The following is a 7,962-nucleotide window of genomic DNA, read 5'->3' as shown; positions in this document are numbered from 1 at the left end:
CAAGGTAGATTGTGATCTACCAGTAGATCACACAGGCTGTGCAGGTAGAACACATGACATTTGGATTTGAAAAACAAATCCTCAAAAATGATGGAAAACGGCATGCTATAGTATGCCGTCCGAGACCATGGGCTATAGCCCATCGTCTCGGAGTGATTTTCGTCTTTTTTTCAAATCCTCAAAAATGATGGAAAACGGCATGCTACAGTACAGGGGTGCCCACAAGGTAGATTGTGATCAACCAGTAGAACACACAGGCTGTGCAGGTAGAACACATGACATTTGGATTTGAAAAAAAGACGAAAATCACTCCGAGCTATAGCCCATCGTCTCGGAGAGATTTTCGTCTTTTTTTCAAATACGTTTTCGTCTGTTTTTCAAATCCTCAAAAATGATGAAAAACGGCATGCTATAGTATGCCGTCCGATATGGGCTATAGCTCATGGTCAAAAATGATGAAAAACAAGGATTTGAAAAAAAGACGAAAATCACTCCGAGACCATGGGCTATAGCCCATCGTCTCGGAGTGATTTTCGTCTTTTTTTCAAATCCTCAAAAATGTAGATAAACGGCGTGCTATAGTATGCCGTCCGATATGGGCTATAGCCCATGGTCAAAAATGATGAAAAACGAGGATTTGAAAGAAAGACGAAAATCACTCCGAGACCATGGGCTATAGCCCATCATCTCGGAGTGATTTTCGTCTTTTTTTCAAATCCTAAAAATGTAGATAAACGGCGTGCTATAGTATGCCGTCCGATATGGGCTATAGCCCATGGTCAAAAATGATGAAAAACGAGGATTTGAAAGAAAGACGAAAATCACTCCGAGACCATGGGCTATAGCCCATCGCCTCGGAGTCATTTTCGTCTTTTTTTCAAATCCTCAAAAATGATGGAAAACGGCATGCTATAGTTACTCTGACTGATGGTGCAGTGGTCTAATGATTGGTCTTTCAGTACAGACATTCCATGTTCAAGTCCCATTCCTCCTATAGCTCAATGCTGCAGTAATTTGAACTTTACAAGGCTTGAATAAAAAATAAAAACTCAAAAGCACCAGGAGACATGTGCTGATTGCCCAAAGGTGCCTTGGCTCAATGGTGTGGTGCGCTTGATCGGTTGCCTCTGCTTCAGACAGTTGGCAGGTTCAAGTCCTGTGTCATCAAGGTGCTGGAGGACCATCGGGAGACGGTGCTCTCTCCCCCTGTTTCCTGAGAAGTAACAGTTGGGGCTTATGTCTGAAAGAACCCTGTCCACCTGACATTTTACAGATGTTAGAATTAGGTCAAACGTTTAAAAAAAATAGCAATGCATTTTGGCCCATCATCTGACAGAATAGTCTGTGTATTTGCATACTGAGCCCTGATTATAATCGTCGACAAGGACATAAATTTCTCTTGATTTTTGACGACAAAAAAATTACTATAGCGTGTAGTTTTTTCATCATTTTCATCATTTGTTTTGGTTCATGGTTTTTGCGACAATTAAAAAAACAAATGTGAAAATGATGAAAAAACGACATACTATAGTTCATGATTTTGGCCCATCATCTGACAAAATAGTCTGTGTATTTGCATACTGTGCCCTGATTGGTGCCCCAAAACTTGGTGGGAAAGTCCCTCTTTTATGTCTGGCTTCCAGGCCAGTTGGAAAAAAGCAGACTGAGAGGTGGTGAGAATAGGTTAAATTGGACATTTTCATGGTAAAAGTATAGCTGAACAGGTTTCTTTCAGACATAAGCCCCAACAGTTAATTCTCAGGAAACAGGGGGAGAGAGTGCCCTCCCGATGGTCCACCGTGCACCTTGATGACATGGGACTTGAACCTGCCAACTGTCTGTAGCAGAGGCAACCGATCAAGCACACCACACCATTGAGCCAAGGCACCTTTGGGCATTCAGCACATGTCTCCTGGTGCTTTTGAGTTTTTATTTTTTCATTCGAGCCTTGAAAAGTTCAAATTACTGAAGCATTGAGCTGTAGGAGGAATGGGACTTGAACATAGAATGTCTGTACTGAAAGACTGATCAATAGTCCACTGCGCCACCAGTCAGACACTGACAACGAACGTCTCCTGGTAATCTTGAAGTGATCTTTTGTTTGTTAGCCTTCAGTTAGTAAAGCTAAAATAACACAGAATCAAATTTATCAGATATTTCTTAGCGCTGTTGAGGTCTTCTTTTGCATGTTAGTGTAACAGCTGGGAATCCAACCCTGGTCTCCCACGTGGAAAGCCAACATCCTAACCACTAAGACAGGTCAAAGGCAATTGCCTAGGACTCAGGGGAGATATTAGAGCTATAGCCCATCGTCTCGGAGTGATTTTCGTCTTTTTTTCAAATCCGTTTTCGTCTGTTTTTCAAATCCTCAAAAATGATGAAAAACGGCATGCTATAGTATGCCGTCCGATATGGGCTATAGCTCATGGTCAAAATGATGAAAAACAAGGATTTGAAAAAAAGACGAAAATCACTCCGAGACCATGGGCTATAGCCCATCGTCTCGGAGTCATTTTCGTCTTTTTTTCAAATCCTCAAAAATGATGGAAAACGGCATGCTATAGTATGCCGTCCGAGACCATGGGCTATAGCCCATCGTCTCGGAGTGATTTTCGTCTTTTTTTCAAATCCTCAAAAATTATGGAAAACGGCATGCTATAGTAGTCCTACAGGGGTGCCCACAAGGTAGATTGTGATCAACCAGTAGATCACACAGGCTGTGCAGGTAGAACACATGACATTTGCAGTTGAAAAAAAGACGAAAATCACTCCGAGACCATGGGCTATAGCCCATCGTCTCGGAGTGATTTTCGTCTTTTTTTCAAATCCTCAAAAATGTAGATAAACGGCGTGCTATAGTATGCCGTCCGATATGGGCTATAGCCCATGGTCAAAAATGATGAAAAACGAGGATTAGAAAGAAAGACGAAAATCACTCCGAGACCATGGGCAATAGCCCATCGTCTCAGAGTGATTTTCGTCTTTTTTTCAAATCCTAAAAATGTAGATAAACGGCGTGCTATAGTATGCCGTCCGATATGGGCTATAGCCCATGGTCAAAAAGGATGAAAACGAGGATTTGAAAGAAAGACAAAAATCACTCCGAGACCATGGGCTATAGCCCATCGTCTCGGAGTCATTTTCGTATTTTTTTCAAATCCTGAAAAAAGTAGATAAACGGCGTGCTATAGTATGCCGTCCGATATGGGCTATAGCCCATGGTCAAAAATGATGAAAAACGAGGATTTGAAAGAAAGACGAAAATCACTCCGAGACCATGGGCTATAGCCCATCATCTCGGAGTGATTTTCGTCTTTTTTTCAAATCCTAAAAATGTAGATAAACGGCGTGCTATAGTATGCCGTCCGATATGGGCTATAGCCCATGGTCAAAAATGATGAAAAACGAGGATTTGAAAGAAAGACGAAAATCACTCCGAGACCATGGGCTATAGCCCATCGCCTCGGAGTCATTTTCGTCTTTTTTTCAAATCCTCAAAAATGATGGAAAACGGCATGCTATAGTTACTCTGACTGATGGCGCAGTGGTCTAATGATTGGTCTTTCAGTACAGACATTCCATGTTCAAGTCCCATTCCTCCTATAGCTCAATGCTGCAGTAATTTGAACTTTACAAGGCTTGAATAAAAAATAAAAACTCAAAAGCACCAGGAGACATGTGTTGATTGCCCAAAGGTGCCTTGGCTCAATGGTGTGGTGCGCTTGATCGGTTGCCTCTGCTTCAGACAGTTGGCAGGTTCAAGTCCTGTGTCATCAAGGTGCTGGAGGACCATCGGGAGACGGTGCTCTCTCCCCCTGTTTCCTGAGAAGTAACAGTTGGGGCTTATGTCTGAAAGAACCCTGTCCACCTGACATTTTACAGATGTTAGAATTAGGTCAAACGTTTAAAAAAAATAGCAATGCATTTTGGCCCATCATCTGACAGAATAGTCTGTGTATTTGCATACTGAGCCCTGATTATAATCGTCGACAAGGACATAAATTTCTCTTGATTTTTGACGACAAAAAAATTACTATAGCGTGTAGTTTTTTCATCATTTTCATCATTTGTTTTGGTTCATGGTTTTTGCGACAATTAAAAAAACAAATGTGAAAATGATGAAAAAACGACATACTATAGTTCATGATTTTGGCCCATCATCTGACAAAATAGTCTGTGTATTTGCATACTGTGCCCTGATTGGTGCCCCAAAACTTGGTGGGAAAGTCCCTCTTTTATGTCTGGCTTCCAGGCCAGTTGGAAAAAAGCAGACTGAGAGGTGGTGAGAATAGGTTAAATTGGACATTTTCATGGTAAAAGTATAGCTGAACAGGTTTCTTTCAGACATAAGCCCCAACAGTTAATTCTCAGGAAACAGGGGGAGAGAGTGCCCTCCCGATGGTCCACCGTGCACCTTGATGACATGGGACTTGAACCTGCCAACTGTCTGTAGCAGAGGCAACCGATCAAGCACACCACACCATTGAGCCAAGGCACCTTTGGGCATTCAGCACATGTCTCCTGGTGCTTTTGAGTTTTTATTTTTTCATTCGAGCCTTGAAAAGTTCAAATTACTGAAGCATTGAGCTGTAGGAGGAATGGGACTTGAACATAGAATGTCTGTACTGAAAGACTGATCAATAGTCCACTGCGCCACCAGTCAGACACTGACAACGAACGTCTCCTGGTAATTTTGAAGTGATCTTTTGTTTGTTAGCCTTCAGTTAGTAAAGCTAAAATAACACAGAATCAAATGTATCAGATATTTCTTAGCGCTGTTGAGGTCTTCTTTTGCATGTTAGTGTAACAGCTGGGAATCCAACCCTGGTCTCCCACGTGGAAAGCCAACATCCTAACCACTAAGACAGGTCAAAGGCAATTGCCTAGGACTCAGGGGAGATATTAGAGCTATAGCCCATCGTCTCGGAGTGATTTTCGTCTTTTTTTCAAATCCGTTTTCGTCTGTTTTTCAAATCCTCAAAAATGATGAAAAACGGCATGCTATAGTATGCCGTCCGATATGGGCTATAGCTCATGGTCAAAATGATGAAAAACAAGGATTTGAAAAAAAGACGAAAATTTGCATTTGAAAAAAAGACCATGGGCTATAGCCCATCGTCTCGGAGTGATTTTCGTCTTTTTTTCAAATCCTCAAAAATGTAGATAAACGGCGTGCTATAGTATGCCGTCCGATATGGGCTATAGCCCATGGTCAAAAATGATGAAAAACGAGGATTAGAAAGAAAGACGAAAATCACTCCGAGACCATGGGCAATAGCCCATCGTCTCGGAGTGATTTTCATCTTTTTTTCAAATCTTAAAAATGTAGATAAACGGCGTGCTATAGTATGCCGTCCGATATGGGCTATAGCCCATGGTCAAAAATGATGAAAACGAGGATTTGAAAGAAAGACGAAAATCACTCCGAGACCATGGGCTATAGCCCATGGTCTCGGAGTGATTTTTCGTCTTTTTTTCAAATCCTCAAAAATTATGGAAAACGGCATGCTATAGTATGCCGTACGAGACCATGGGCTATAGCCCATCGTCTCGGAGTGATTTTCGTCTTTTTTTCAAATCCTCAAAAATGATGGAAAACGGCATGCTATAGTAGTCCTACAGGGGTGCCCACAAGGTAGATAAGCCTATCTCACAGAATTTCCCCGCCCCCCTAAATACGCCCCCTTTCGGGGTTAGTGGTGATAGCGTGACGTCACTCCATAGACGCTACATGTTAACAAAGGTAATTTAAGAAGTTACAACTTTTGTTTTCTCAAGGTAAGGTTTGTTCTATCTGTTCGACCTGATTTACCATCTTGTTTGCTTCATAATAATATTGGTCTGTCACATTTTTACATTAGAAAATGTACTTAGATTCTCCAGAGAAATAAACGTGTAAATGCTCATGTTAAAGTCACCACTATTTACCGGAAGTGGGCGTGAAAAGCGGGCTGTGAGATAGGCCTATTGTGATCTACCAGTAGATCACACAGGCTGTGCAGGTAGAACACATGACATTTGGATTTTAAAAAAAATACGAAAATCACTCCGAGGCCATGGGCTATAGCCCATCGTCTCGGAGTGAGTTTCGTCTTTTTTTCAAATCCTCAAAAATGTAGATAAACGGCGTGCTATAGTATGCCGTCCGATATGAGCTATAGCCCATGGTCAAAAATGATGAAAAACGAGGATTAGTAAGAAAGACGAAAATCACTCCGAGACCATGGGCCGAGACCATGGGCTATAGCCCATCGTCTCGGAGTAATTTTCGTCTTTTTTTCAAATCCTCAAAAATGATGGAAAACGGCATGCTATAGTATGCCGTCCGAGACCATGGGCTATATATAGCCCATCGTCTCGGAGTGATTTTCGTATTTTTTTCAAATCCTCAAAAATGATGGAAAACGGCATGCTATAGTACAGGGGTGCCCACAAGGTAGATTGTGATCAACCAGTAGATCACACAGGCTGTGCAGGTAGAACACGTGACATTTGCATTTGAAAAAAATACAACTTTTGTTTTCTCAAGGTAAGGTTTGTTCTATCTGTTCGACCTGATTTACCATCTTGTTTGCTTCATAATAATATTGGTCTGTCACATTTTTACATTAGAAAATGTACTTAGATTCTCCAGAGAAATAAACGTGTAAATGCTCATGTTAAAGTCACCACTATTTACCGGAAGTGGGCGTGAAAAGCGGGCTGTGAGATAGGCCTATTGTGATCTACCAGTAGATCACACAGGCTGTGCAGGTAGAACACATGACATTTGGATTTAAAAAAAAATACGAAAATCACTCCGAGACCATGGGCTATAGCCCATCGTCTCGGAGTGAGTTTCGTCTTTTTTTCAAATCCTCAAAAATGTAGATAAACGGCGTGCTATAGTATGCCGTCCGATATGAGCTATAGCCCATGGTCAAAAATGATGAAAAACGAGGATTAGTAAGAAAGACGAAAATCACTCCGAGACCATGGGCCGAGACCATGGGCTATAGCCCATCGTCTCGGAGTAATTTTCGTCTTTTTTTCAAATCCTCAAAAATGATGGAAAACGGCATGCTATAGTATGCCGTCCGAGACCATGGGCTATATATAGCCCATCGTCTCGGAGTGATTTTCGTATTTTTTTCAAATCCTCAAAAATGATGGAAAACGGCATGCTATAGTACAGGGGTGCCCACAAGGTAGATTGTGATCAACCAGTAGATCACACAGGCTGTGCAGGTAGAACACATGACATTTGCATTTGAAAAAAATACGAAAATCACTCCGAGACCATGGGCTATAGCCCATCGTCTCGGAGTGATTTTCGTCTTTTTTTCAAATCCTCAAAAATTTAGATAAACGGCGTGCTATAGTATGCCGTCCGATATGGGCTATAGCCCATGGTCAAAAATGATGAAAAACGAGGATTAGAAAGAAAGACGAAAATCACTCCGAGACCATGGGCAATAGCCCATCATCTCGGAGTGATTTTCGTCTTTTTTTCAAATCCTAAAAATGTAGATAAACGGCGTGCTATAGTATGCCGTCCGATATGGGCTATAGCCCATGGTCAAAAATGATGAAAACGAGGATTTGAAAGAAAGACGAAAATCACTCCGAGACCATGGGCTATAGCCCATGGTCTCGGAGTGATTTTCGTCTTTTTTTCAAATCCTCAAAAATGATGGAAAACGGCATGCTATAGTACAGGGGTGCCCACAAGGTAGATTGTGATCAACCAGTAGATCACACAGGCTGTGCAGGTAGAAAACATGACATTTGGATTTGAAAAAAATACGTCTTTTTTTTAAATCCTCAAAAATGTAGATAAACGGCGTGCTACAGTATGCCGTCCGATATGGGCTATAGCCCATGGTCAAAAATGATGAAAAACGAGGATTTGAAAGAAAGACGAAAATCACTCCGAGACCATGGGCTATAGCCCATCGTCTCGGAGTGATTTTCGTCTTTTTT

The sequence above is a fragment of the Electrona antarctica genome, assembly GCF_951216825.1.
Source record: "Electrona antarctica genome assembly, chromosome: 14".
Taxonomy (NCBI): Eukaryota; Metazoa; Chordata; class Actinopteri; order Myctophiformes; family Myctophidae; genus Electrona; species Electrona antarctica.
This window is presented reverse-complemented; position numbering follows the sequence as displayed.